This window comes from Megachile rotundata, chromosome 7 (assembly GCF_050947335.1).
Source record: "Megachile rotundata isolate GNS110a chromosome 7, iyMegRotu1, whole genome shotgun sequence".
NCBI classification, from domain to species: Eukaryota; Metazoa; Arthropoda; class Insecta; order Hymenoptera; family Megachilidae; genus Megachile; species Megachile rotundata.
The window spans coordinates 2,557,075-2,571,515 of record NC_134989.1 but is presented as its reverse complement, the minus strand read 5'-3'; the positions used below and the strand labels follow the sequence as shown (position 1 = coordinate 2,571,515).

At 34.6% G+C, this 14,441-nt stretch overlaps 1 protein-coding gene and 1 long non-coding RNA gene across 3 annotated transcripts in view; one reads left to right on the top strand and one right to left on the bottom strand.

Annotated features, from left to right (window-relative positions):
• LOC100877819 (uncharacterized) overlaps nucleotides 1–14,441 on the top strand; it is a 688,459-nt gene that overhangs the window by 72,127 nt on the left and 601,891 nt on the right. The window lies entirely within an intron of this gene.
• On the bottom strand, nucleotides 676–2,379 carry LOC143264830 (uncharacterized). Its single transcript, XR_013038789.1, has 3 exons — nucleotides 2,143–2,379; nucleotides 1,632–2,007; nucleotides 676–1,549 (listed from the first exon to the last, which is right to left on the bottom strand). It is a non-coding gene; the product is annotated as an uncharacterized LOC143264830 (long non-coding RNA).

Sequence of the window (14,441 nt, the reverse complement as noted above, 5' to 3'; positions counted from 1 at the left end):
TCATAAGTGCTGTAAAATACCTGAGTCTAGTCGCAGGGACGTTGCATTTCGTGTTGAATGTGATTTTCATTAGCTAGAAAGCACTTTCGGTGGTTTTATGTTATGATTAGGTCATGATAATGGTGTTATGATAATAGATAAAGTTTGAACCATTGGATCATAGGGAACAAAGAATTGGAGCCATTTGAAACTTCGCATACTTTTTGTGGACACTATGAGCATAAAAAAAAAACCTAGGCATCATCATTGCGATACCTATTTATAAATATACCGTAACTTTTATAATTTGAGGAAAAAACACCGTCTTTTGACGTTTCTTTACATCAATATTACGCATCAAAAAAAGAACATTTAATGAAAAACTAATATACCCATTTTGAAGGGTACACTCTTCGCTTTCTGGAACCGTCCTTACAGTTTTTGTTCGCTGGTGGGTTCATGAGATAATGACTATCAAAGGAAAAAGCGTTATTTCGGATTTGGTAGCTCGTAACTTTGCGACCGATCATCGAAACGATCTTCATGGACGTGCAAATTATAGGGGAAGGAACAGGGAACAGCAGACTAGAAGTGGCATTAATCAAACAAATTTTCCTACCTCTGTACAAACCTTAAAAGAAAGAAAAAATTCTAAAATATTTTCATCGCAATTTTTTGTATGTTTCATTACTGATAAAAGGGCTAAAAAATGTTTGATATAAAGGATAGAAAACTAAAGACCCGAAGCTTCAAAATGACTATTCTGGATGATTTTTGTGATGAATTTCAACGGAGGCAGAGCAATTTGAATATGACCTATAAATTTAAGGAATTTTTCTGTTCCCTTAATTCTTTTGATTAGTGTATTTTATAAGACACGAGTGGCTTGTAGTTACAATTTGTTTTTTTGTAGATTATATTTACTGACGAGAAATAATTCAACTTGATTGTGCCAGATGGTTTTAATTTGTACTGATCCGATATAAATATAAAAAAATGTGAAATATTTTTCGAAACACAACTTCGGTGGCTAGGTTATGGTTTGAACGTGTTTTTTGATTCATGGAAAAAGCTCTGTAACATTTATTATAATTCGTGATGATAAAAACACAATCAATTATTCAGTTTCGTATTTTAGTATATAAAACGTATTAAAACAGATTTTCTTAAACCGTTGGTGTTTTATGGAACTTCTACAAATTAATTTTAGTTGCGTTTATATGCCAAATTCTTTCATAAAATTTTTTTGCTTATTTGAATTAGTATTTATAGAATATTAGCCATAATTTTCTACCAAAAACTTAGATTATTATAAACAAATGGAGGTGGTATATATATATTTATAGCATGCAGTGTGTAGTCACTAGTATAATATCTATTGTCCAAGTGTCTATGTAGTTTCGTTGTTGTACGTCTTCTTCAGTCTGAAGTGCGCAGTTTAATTTCGTGCAGTTTCCCTGTTTCGCATCCAACTTTTATACTTTACTGCAACCATGGGGTTTATAACTTCTGTTTTCATAGATACATCTGTGTACAGACCGTGTTATCCGTCGACATGTCCAACTTCTCCCTGAAATTTTTGCTTGCGTGCTCACGTTTGTTGAATTCATAGATTTCGTATGTAAATACACGTATAAAATTAGAAAACTTACAATTGAATAAACCTGCGTACTAACAGTGGAACATGACTTTTAAATATACGATACACATTTCGAAATAATTAAAAATTTAATTTGATTTATAGCTGACTGAAGATTCTAAATGATTTTGATCTTTTATTGATATAGTTCGATTTGTTACATTAAACAATAAGATAGAGAAAAATGAAGCATGATTTGACTTTCTATTAATTCGTTTTCTTTGAATTACTATTAATATTTTCATTTTATATTTTTTATATTTCTATATTTTAAACTCAGATGAGATATTTGTGTCAGGCGCCATTCAATAGTAGTGCCTACATCACAATTTTTATGTATGTATCTGTCAGATTCATACACGATTTGTTGAATTCGCAGAGATTTTTTTCTGAAATATTATTTATTTATTATCAGATAAGTTATTAAATATCTATTTAAAATTTTGTATATTTTGTAATTTTCATATTCTTCAATTTGTATGCTTCTCACATTTTTATATTTCCAAACCTTCAAATGTCTGTACCTCTAAGTTCTTCAATCTTCTACTTTCTATATTCCACAGTTTCTATGTTTTTCAAGTCTCTATATCTTCAAAGCTTAATGTTTCCAAATTCTTACGTATCCGAGTCCATATTCCCAACGTTCGAAATTCTTATACCGTTCAATTTCTGTATTCTCAACGGATTCTGCACACGTTATACCTGTAAAAGTGGTCGAATGCTCTAATATTTATATAAGTTGTGGTATTAGACGCTGCTGATGAAAGATCTATAAACGTACACAAAAGTAAGTAATATAGAACATAGAAGACTGTTCCGAGTTGCTCGGAATATAATTAGCTTAATATTTATGGGTATTCTGTCAAACTCAAAAACATTTAATTCTTACAATTTTAAACGGATATTTACGATCACATGAACGTCTCCACAACTTGACGTCTTTAACTATTAACAATAGCCTTCTAACAGGCCAGAAAAGCACATCTTTCTAATGCCAATATATCTCTCCTTAAAGAAGTTTATTTCAATGGTTCTAAAATGTGCACACTAGCTGTGCGCAATATTTACCAAATCCTTACTTTTCCATCGGGCCAAAACATTCAAACAATCGACAGTCTAGCAGTGTGCCCCACTAAAGCGGGACTAGGCACTCGGACTCAAACGATAAACAGCTACACATGGCACCCATTCCTCAATTCAGTGATTGGGTCACCTTATTAACAAAACGTTATTTACAACCTTGGAGTGAGGGCTAAAAGTCTTACAATCTCATTCGTTGAACCATCTCACCAATCACTATTTTTTCCAAATAACAATCTGTCCTGATTGGTCCTTTTGGTAACGCCTTCACGTCCTGAACTTCCTCCATTGCTTTCTTTTCTGGCTGTTTAGAGGCGACTAAGTCAGTCTTACACTACCTTCGGTGAAACATACTCACGTTCACAAACTATAGTCACTATCATCGATAACGACATTCAACAATCATTACAACTAGTGGGATGATGATCTACATCTTTCATTGACCTGGGCACACCAGTGTGGAGGACTCTGAACCATTCTATAAATTCTACTTTACAACAAAGTTTGATATATAATTCCATTATCGTAACAAGTTGTGGAAACGCCATGGGTCGACGAAGATTTACAACCTTCGAGAACAGCAATAAAAAGTTCATATTTTATCCATCGCACGAACAAAGACTAAGTTATAAATAAAAAATGTGAAAGATACGATGACTTAAACTTAACAAAACTAAGAATTCAAAAATATTTGTTTTTGTTCTAACGTGTATAGTGTAAATTTTTCAGTACACTTGCAACAATACGTTACATTAGTAGATATTGTTATAAAATAATATAATCTAGATATCAACAATAAAAAAAGAACAGATAACTTGTATGTGAAACTTGTAACGAGGCATATTTTCATTTGGTTGATTACCTTCTTTTTTTTTGGTTATGCCTCGTTACGAGGATCCTCCCGAATTGCCAGCCCCACTCCTCCGCCCAAGCGGAATCCCCTCGCCGCTGGGGCAGGTATGAATGAGCGAGCGTGTGTGTTTTTCTTTTTTTTTATTTTATTATTTCGGACGCTACGTCTTCTCTTCTCTTCTCCCCCCCCCCCCCCCCTCTCCAACACCAGGAAGGGGCCACCATTGTCCCCGGTCACAGAGGAACCTTTCCCTGAGCGACGGAGGCGCGGGATGGGTCCACCGAAGGGGACACCGGCTGTCCGGTCGCGGCGCCACCCCGTCATCCTCCGCGGGGACGACCGGCAGCCGACCACCGGGAAACGCCAGGCCTGGGGACAAGCCACCCTCAACTGCCACCTCGAGAGGGCCCCAGGACCTGGCCACCAGACACCACCATGGAATGGCCCATCCTCGACGCCGAAATCCTCGGGGTGGGGGAATACCGCGAACCAGGGAAGAAGAGGATGGTTCAGGAGAAGCTAGCGAGCCGCCGCATGCTAGAGAAGTTTTTCGCCACAACCCCTCGCTTTAGCCCAAGTCCGTTCTCTTTCTTTTGTATTTTTCTTTTTTTTTTTTGCGTCTCAGTTTTTCTTTGTTAATAGTAGTGCGTTCCGTTTTTATTGCTTCTTTTTTTTTTCTGTATTGCGTGCTTGTGTACTGTATTGTGTGCCTGCGTGGAGAGTTGTCGCCGCTGCCCCAGCGTGGATTTTTGGATACACCTGCGCAAAAAGGTAGGAGTCATCTCCTTACCCTTCTCTTTTTTTTTTTTTGTTATTCATTTGCGCGTGGGCGAGGGCAATAGGACCCCTGGCCCCAGTGACGAGGACCCTAGAGGCCGCGGACGGTTTATACGACACCGTCCCCTCTAATCTAGTTTTTTTCTCTTCTCGCTGTATTTTGGTATTTAGGACCAACGTCCCCTTACTGTCCACGACCCCTAAGAGGGCGTGTTCCTTCGCGGGCGAATACCGCAGCGTTTTCTTTGTACCCTTCTATCTTTGTACTCGCGCGTACCGTGAGCCCCCGCGCCGCGAAAGCCTCCCTCGCAACTGACGAGTCGACCCCTTTTCCTCGACCGTTGCTTGTAACGCGTGGGGCCCACGCGAATTCATTTTTTCTGTTTTGCTTACGTGGCCTACTTGGAGGCCCGAATAAAAGCATTTTCTATTGGATACGAACTCGCGGGTCTTTTACTAGTTTTTTTTCTGACCCCCTCTGATTCCCGCTCCCGACAGAGCAGCCGGAAGGGCGATTACTACGGACGAGTGCATTAGCACTGGCCGTGGGTGTGAGCATCGGTGCGTGGAGGGCCGTTTTCCCTAACTGCCCCCACTCCAGGGAACCCCCTTCGGGCTTTCCCCCACCGATCCGTCACAAACTACACAAACGTAATTAATTTATTTGATGCAGAAATTCAATTCAGGTTATATGTATGTACATGTATACAGGGTGTATAAAAAAGGTCGGAACCCTTGAATATTTCGAAAAATATAAGTTTTATCAAAAAATGTTTCAGACAAAAGTTGTAGGGTTTAAAAAGTTCTATTTACTGGCAATATCATTTTGTCCTTGAAGAGTCACTGGAAGGTCACGTGAAGGTCACTTCAATTTTTTTAAATGGAACACCCTATATATTTTTGCATATTCTTGTAGCTTACCTCGAGAGCTTTCTAAAACACTATGATAAAGTATTTTTTGATTAAAAACTTTTTGAGTTATTAAGGTTTGAAAGTTCCAATATTTTGACAAATTACAAAATATCTTACAAAATATTCATTTTTCAATAATCTTACCCTAATACTTTTATGCACAGAATAATGAGATAAATTGATTGGCGTAAAGAAAATAGACAATTGTTTAAAAAAAATAAATAAATTTGCAACAATTATAAATTTACGATGTTTCAAAAAAGCTATCTTTTGACATGGATACTGATCATTCCCCACTTCCAGGTACGCGGGAGTACAAGGGGGGTTAAAAATTTTAAATAGGACCCCCTATTTTTTATTGCATATTCTTGTAGCTTATCTCGAGATCTTTTCAAAACATTATAATAAATGATTTTTATATTAATTTTTTTTTGTGTTATAAGTTCATTTATTTCATACATTACATCTTTTTCATCGTCTCAACGACAATACCAACTGGCGAGTGAGATATCATTTTATGTAAAAATACTGTAACTTTTAAGCCTCATAACTTAAAAAAAAAATTAGTCTGTCGTTTTCCGTATGTGTATGATTTTTTACGGCGATTTTGTCACAATTAATTTTCTGAAATACTCGGAAGTTTACTCAACAATAAACGAGTAAATATTATAAAAATTGTTTCCAAAGAACTGTAGGAGTGGGTTGCGTGTCTGAATAAAATCACAAATATATTTGCGTTTTTCTGTTAACTTTATTAAAGGAGCGCATGTCTTTTGGGAGTTGGTGGGTGAATAAAAATGTCTAAGTCTTTTAAGCAATACGGAGCGAATTTTTATTTTAAGAGATGAGGTGCTAAGCACGAAGGATTGTTAGTAACTGATTTTCTGCACCCTTGATGCGTTTCTCGACACATCGTATATCCCTTGGTGGGGGTGTCTTCCAAACGATAAATTTGGCAACGCAGCGGGATTTCCCGGTGACCACTTACCGCTCCCCTGCACGGTCAGGGACTGCCAGGCCCGGAACCGTGGTCCCTTCGGGAATCCCTGGTTTATAATGCCGTACGTAGCTATTGAGACCGTTGACGAAAAACTACAAAACATGCGCAGAGAAAATCTAACGGTATCCTCAAAAATAGCTGTTTCGACCATACACGTCATAAACCGTGCTGGCCTTTTGCACTTACAATGATCGCTTAAAAATCACGAAGCCAACCGCTATAGTCTTATTTTTCCGAAACTTGCAAGACTACTTGTACAGAACTTTGAACTCTGAACTATGATTGTGAACTATCTAATTTTTGCGCTAGAGCTTCTTGTTTTAAAACTTATGCTTTTTCCTAGGCCAACCCCCGAGTAGATGGGGTTAACCAATTACAGAAACCTAAATCCCGCCAAATCGTATGACCTCCCTCTTATGCCCGAAGCACGCTTGCTTGAAGCAAGGGTACGATTTGACGGGGGTGCGTTTGCTGGTAAAGGTGGCAACGCAGCGGAATTTCCCCGGGCTCTAGGTCAGCTACGCGGCCAGCCGATGGTCGCTTGACCTCTCGTTGAAGGCCCACGGGGAAACCCAGGATTTATGACACTTAAGCGTTTTACTATTGAGACCGTTGGCAAAATTCTAAATACGGTCATGCTTTCACTAAAAATTCTAAAACGGTTTCCTCAAAAACAGTTCCACTGTCGTCCCTGTCATGAACCGTGCTAGCCGTTTGCACGTTAACAAGCTATTTACAAAATTTACAAATTTATAGCTAGCCGCTACAGAACAAAATAATTTATCAACATGACTTTCTATAATTTTAGGTAAACACTGAAAGTGCTAAAAAGTAATCTTCACCGATTTTAACGATTTTTGTATGTATCTGCAACGGCATATCTAAGAGCGTACACCTTATAATACATATAAATGTGAGTTCATTTTATGTATATCGTGTCATTACGCAAAATGTACTGAATATTTTTGCATAAAATTTTTCACAGGTGTAAATCTGACACTGTAGATGGTTTTAGGATAAGTTTCGTGGTGATAAACATTACTACAAACATCTCCTTAACCGTAATTTTACATGCATTTTGACAGCAAACAAATGATGTCAAAACAAAACAAAAAATAAACAAAGATACGTTTGATATCTTATACTCTTATTGAATCTTGTAAGTGATATTTATTTTTAATCCTACAAAGTGGGTAGATTGGCTAGTTTTAGTGTATGATAATTGGTCCTTTCAATTATTTATATCATTAAGAATTATTTATTTATGTATACATATATCAACCTGGCTATCATTTTGAAATAATTCTCGTTAATAAACCATTATTAATGCATAAGTTGGCTATATTGTTAAATAGCTACAGTAATTATAAACTGGAATAATAGGAAACAATATTACATTGGGTATATTACAGAATTTTTATTTCGGCAACGATTGCATTTGAATACATTGAATATTTACATATTTGGCAACTACATTTTTCGATATAGTAGCAGAAATATTTGATCGTTACATACATACGTTCCTAGCATTCTTATTAAGTTTTCATCAAATGCCAATATTAGGCAATTGTCACTTGCAAACAGATACTATTGTCCGTTTTTTTAGCTAATTGACAGATCGAGTGACAGAAACTTTCACGAATTAAAGTATTCGAAGGCTTCAAAATCTTTTTGGAATATAATTGAGATAAAAATTATCTTTTCCAAGACACCAAAACTATTCCTGAGCAGTAAATTCACAAATAGAATATTTGCCATAAACCCCACAATCGCTTTCAGCGGTTTTGGTAATATTTGAAACCTGGTTATATTTGAAGGTATCAGATGACGGAAGTGTACGCTTTTCTCCCTAATGGTCTATTGTTTCCAATCTATAAATAGATAACTTCAACAGATAACAAAATGAATAGAAGATAAATCTTGTACGAAAAGAAATCATCTGTTCAATGATATGTATTAAATGCCTGAAAATCAATTACACGGTAACAACATTTTTTGTTCAAAAGTGATAACACTATTAATTTATGTTACAACCAATATTTACTGTTATATAGTATTAATAATAAAATGTATTAGTAAGTTTGAACAAACACAATTTAAAATTAATTCCAACATAATTTGAATCTAAGCCAAACTCGTACCATTAAATGTACAGGATATCGAAGTAAGATGCAAATATAAAATAAAACTTTCAATACTAATTTAATGTCTCATAAAATTCTAGTATTAACTATTGACCACGTTGTTAAAATTCTACAATAGGTTCTGTTCTTTTTCATATAAAAATTGATGCAATTTTCCTGCATTTAAAACCAAAATGTTTCTAATTGTAAGGATTAAATGGTCAAATTAGTTTTTGTTTACGTGGTAGTGATTCACATCGGATCATCTGTTGTGCTAAAGTTGTAGAAACAATTCCTTTGCTTGCTAGAAAAGTACAGTGAAGAGCAAATCTCAATTCCCTAGGGAAAAATGATAATTTGGTGTAAAGAATTCTCTTAATTGCTGATGCATAGTTACGAGATTTCTAAACTAATAGTCGTAGAAATTTGGAAGTTTATAATTCTGGGATTTAAATATTTGGAGATTGAAGAATTCGAAAATTGCAAAATTTCAGGATGTAGAAGTTTGGGAATTTGATAAATTTGGGAATTTCAAAATGTAGGAATTTGAAAATTTTGAGAATTTAGCGATTTAGGAATTTGAAGATTTCAAAATTTGTGAATTAAAAGATATAGTCACTTAGAAAATTTCGAAATTTAAGCATTTGGAAATGTAAAGATTTGAGAATTCCGGAATTCGGAGATTTGGAGATCTTGAAATTTGAAAATTCTGAGATTTTGGAATTTAGGATATAGAAATTAGTGAATCAAGATTTGGGAAATTGCGACTTTGAAAATTTGGAAATTCGAGAATTTGAAAATTTTGAGAAACAGAAATATTGGAATTTAAAAATTTACTTTGGAAATTTAAAAAATGTAAGTACATGAAATGTGGGAATGTGTGAATTGCGAAATTTGAAATTTAATCATTTTCAATTCTGCATAGAGTTGTTCTTATCTAAAGGAAGGCTACATATGTAGTCTCCAAATATACACACTATACCAGCGTATTCGTAATAAGGCATACCATTGAAGAAGCTAAATTTTTCATTTTTTTTCAATTGTATAGTAGGAGAACTCCACATATACCTTACATTTAGCTACCTTAAGGCTTACAATTACTTTGAAAATGCAATTTTAACCTGTATATTTAATTCAATAACAATTTGTAACGCAAGCGTTTAATTACTCGACTGTGCCTAATAAATTATTGTAAAGTGTACAGTAGCATCTTTATCAACTCGTTGAATCGAAAGTTAAAACATCTGTTTCGCGAGCCCATTAAAGTTGGTACCTGTAACGAAGGATTACACGAACGAGGGTTAAGGAGCAAGAGGGTTAAGACAGGAAACTTGATAATTAGAAGTTCTCCAGTCTTGACTTGCAAACTACAATAGCTATAGTCACTTTTTTGGTGTCAAGCAGTTTTGTGCGGGACGTTTTGCAGGAACTGTTTCCACAACTCGTCGAAGTTATCCACTAATCCGTGCACTTCACTTTGTTAATTTGAACTGAATTTCAAAGTTTACTGATTGCATGAATATTCCTTGTATCTTGTGAACGGCGTAATATCGAAGTGTCACTAATGAATTAACACAATTGATGAAAACATTACTCCTGGGCGTTGGATTTAATCGAGACGTTTGTGCCGTCATGCGGCAAGTAGTTACATCTCGTGGTTTCGTTTAACATTATGTAGATGTTATACGGAGCATAAATATGATATTAAAGATTATGGTACTAAATCATTTTATATTTATGTGTAGTAAAAGTATAGTTAAAATGCTAAGGAATGCTAATTTATCCCAATTACCATGTCCCTGGGTAACATACACAAAGTGTCAACCATCGCTCATTGTTTACTAAAGCAAATATAAACAAAAAGTTATAACATAGATTTTATTTAAAACTTCATTTATACTCCATCCTATAATACAAACTAAACGTCTTCGAAGTAACCGTCCCCAACTGACTTTTCCCTTCGGGCTGATTTTAAGTTTTATCTGTATTTTACTTATACCTTTTTGTTAATAACTTTTTAATAAGCAAAGAGCGACAGCTAAGTTATTACAAAGTTATTCAAAGACATGTCCTTGGCAACTATCTAGGTCAAGGTCATTTGTGTAAGACGTCTTATCCGGCATAATTATCAAAATTTGTACTGAATAAATATGATTTTGAAGAACAGAAATGTTAAATTTTAACATACATATTATTCAATTATTATACGGGTAGATTAATTTGTGATAAAATTATACATGTTTCTGTTGCACCAATGCTTTGATCTTTTTGTCATGTTCTAACCAGATAGAAAAGTTGCTATAATAAAAAGCTGTGTAATTTTATTAGAAATAACTGTTTGTATATGATTGGGTTGTTAAATTATTAATAAATTTAGCATATAGCGACATCTTACAGTATTAGAAATGATGTGCGATGTTAGTAACAGAATAATTGAATATTAGAAACAGAATAATTGAATATTGTACTTCCGTCTTGTCGTTATGAAAATGTAAGCGTTCGTGATGTTTTATTTGAAGTAAAAGTAATCCCTGTTTAAATGGTTAATCTTTAAGTTAAAATGTTTGTTGTTTGTGTCTTATATTAAATAATTTGTTCGTGTTCAAAAGTGTATTATTAGTTTTGTTATTTTCCATAATTCTGATTATTTAACATGGGTAATCAGTACATTAAAAGGATAAACTTTGTTTTAAAATACATGATTTTAAATGTTGGAATTTATGAGAATTAATTTGTTTCGAAGTCCAATTATTGTTCAAGTTCATAATTTATTTTGGTATAGAAAAATATGAGTTGTTTAAGCTAAATATTCATTCGTAATGAAAATGTATTACAAATCAATTCATATTTCTACATAATATCAAAGATCGACGAAACGAAGGGCGAAAGAAGATACAATCATGTGTTACGTGCAGGAAGCGCGCGTATAAAGCCGCGAAGATTATTTGCCCCAACAAAATTAATTGTTAACGGGACTTAATGTTTTTGTGGATCCGGAGATACGCTAGTCCCATACGGGCCCTTTCACAAGATCGCAATGTTTAGAGGAAATGGCGGAGGCAATTAAAAAAATGTAATTCTTTAAAAAGATTATATTTTATAAAATATGAAGCGATTAGAATGGTATCGTATATAATATAATGTGAATTACAATGAACTGAACAGAAATATTGTAAACATCCGAGACGCGCAATTCAAAGATTTGAAGGAGAAGCAATTACTCAAATACAAAATAAAATTATAATCCAGTGAGGGAAATCCCAAAGTTAAATAATTAACTACTGGTTTTACTTGCCGAAACATTCATAAAATAGCTGGAAGAATAAAGGAAACAACTCACCGGAATATCTGTACTTGAATGAATTTAAAATTAATAACTCTCTTTGCAAAATGTGAAATGATGGCTGCACCTGGTTCCTGGGAAGAACACACACACATGTAAGGACTCAACCAATGAGAATTTTGAATCTGACAAATTGCTGAATTCAAATAAACTATAAAATAAAATTGTACTTTAAAATTAAAAAAAAAATTGAATATAATTGAATGGAAAAATAAAATAATATATTGAATTAAAAATTTAACGTGATTATTAACGCGAAAGCTTTACGTGGAAATAGAGTCTTTGTCTGAATTTTGCACTTTAACAAAATCAAGAACAAACTCGCCTCTAAACCCTTTCTCGGACTTTCGACACGCACCTCGCGATTATATACCGAAGAGTGTTGCAACTTGCACCTCTCGCAGAAGACCAGAGTGGGCCTAGTCCGAAATTGTCTATGTTGCATTGATATGTGCCTAACGAATTAAGCTGCGAGGCCAATGTGTAAGAGACCGTGATTCGTTAATTAGGTGGTGATGGTGGGTGCATGTGTGTTCCTCCCTTGTCCAGCTCTTATCTCTCTCTCTCTTCCTAAATAGTTCTTTTCCTTTACTCTTGAGCTATGGGCTGTTGATTTACTATTAAATAATTTTTACATGCATAACCAATACAGTATAAAGTGTTAATCTGCATATATTATAAAAATTTAGAATGAAACATTATCTATTTCGTTTTACAATTATTAAAGTTAAATTGCGCTCGGTACGGTAACTATTGTAGGACTGATTGACGTATGCGTATTTATAATAACGGTATAATGAAATACTATGGACAATTTATATAATATGGTAATGTTACAAAGACAATTTCTATCAACACAATTCTATATTGCGTCGCGGGCCCTTCAGGAACATTCCAGAACGTTTGGCGTTATCGGACCACATGAGTGTGACTTTCGCTTATGTTTGGCAGTTCGCAGAAATAAGACGATCTAAGAGATTGGCCGTGGGACTACGTTGATTTCAAGGAAAGAATGTGTGATATTAATAATCTTACTTTGACGCCAAGAAATAGTCTATCTAATAACATAAAAGACCGTTACTGCGTTCGATCAGGGTGTTCCCAGAATGCAATACGCATTATCGATACACAACCGGGCGGCGAGAACTACAAAGGAAATTTTGAAAAATATTCCTGTTCGGAACGTAATACATGTCAGAAAATTAGACATTCATTGAGGATGATCAACGCTAACACAAACGACTATTGTATGACTGTAATTGAGAATCATATGGTACTCACTATACATGAACGGACACGTTAATATCGGCAGTGAAATTTACACGGACTGTTTCAAAAGTTACACAGGACTTAAAACAAAAGGCTGTATACACAAGAGTAACAATCATAGTACAGAGTTGGTAGACAAGTATTGTTTGCTTTGAACTTGAATTAGATTGTAGCTATATTTTGATTAAATTTTAATGAAGTGAAGTTTAATAAATTTTAGCTAGTGACGGCACGTATACTCAAAAAAATGGAATCATATTGATGCCCTGCAAAAGACTGGATAAGACGAGGGATACATTTTCAGAGCAATAAATTAGTGACTTGTGCGAATACTTATGACGACAATTCTGTCGCTGCGATAATATCAGCCTAATGGCATTTTTAATTTATGCGATCCGAGTACAAAATGTGTTTTATTAAATAATAAAATTCACCTGGTTACCATATTAAAGAAAGCCGAAAGATATACTGCACCAAACTATCGAATTTTAACAATATGTTACTATTGAACCAATGAATTCTGACATTCGAAATTATTATATTTCGTCTATATGTATTGAATGCTATCAGATTATGTAGAGAGAGTTAAAAAAATATTGATACTCAAAAACGAATTTGAACTAATTGAAGTATGACATTCTCGTTGTTAAAAGCAACTAATCAATATTAAATTGTATACTACATTATTTTGGAGAATGTAAATAAAATGTATTACATGAACATAAAAAATTTCATCGTTTCATTAATTCATGAACCGTTCGTGGTGTTCTCATATGTAGTCATACAACGTATGGCGATAAATAACGTGTGGCAATACAACTAACGTGGTGCGACACCACGCACATTGTAGTTACGCTAATTGGGTAAATATGCCGATGGAGGGAGCCAGCTCCGATGACCTTGACCTTGACATATGTTGTCAAGGTCACTGTCCTGAGTAACCTACAATAAATTTTAGCCGTCGCTCATTGTTTATTCAAAAGTTATTAACAATAAAAGTTACTAAATAAAATGAATATTTGTGACATTACATACATTTAAATATATTATATGTTTGAACATTCTAGAACACCCTTTACACCCAGGCAAGGCAAAATTAGAGGTTAGGTTTCATTTTATTTAGTAACTTTTATTGTTAATAACTTTTTAATAAACAACGAGCGACGGCTAAAACCTTCTGAAGGTCACTCAGGAGGGTAACCTTGACAACATATGTCGAGGTCAAGGTCATCGGAGCTGGCTCCCTCCATCGGCATATTTACCAAAAAAATTTAGCTTCCTTTCGACTGATAAAGTTCAGCTACGTGTTACGTTATACGTTTATCCATGTCTCGAAATGAAGGACTTTATAAAAAAAAACTATTGAGGTTCGAATAGTTCGTTCGATGCTCGATGTTGATCTTGATCTATTCGACGGTTGATTGTGTTCTCTCCTTAGCTCTCGATAGTGCGAGCTAAGGAGTCCT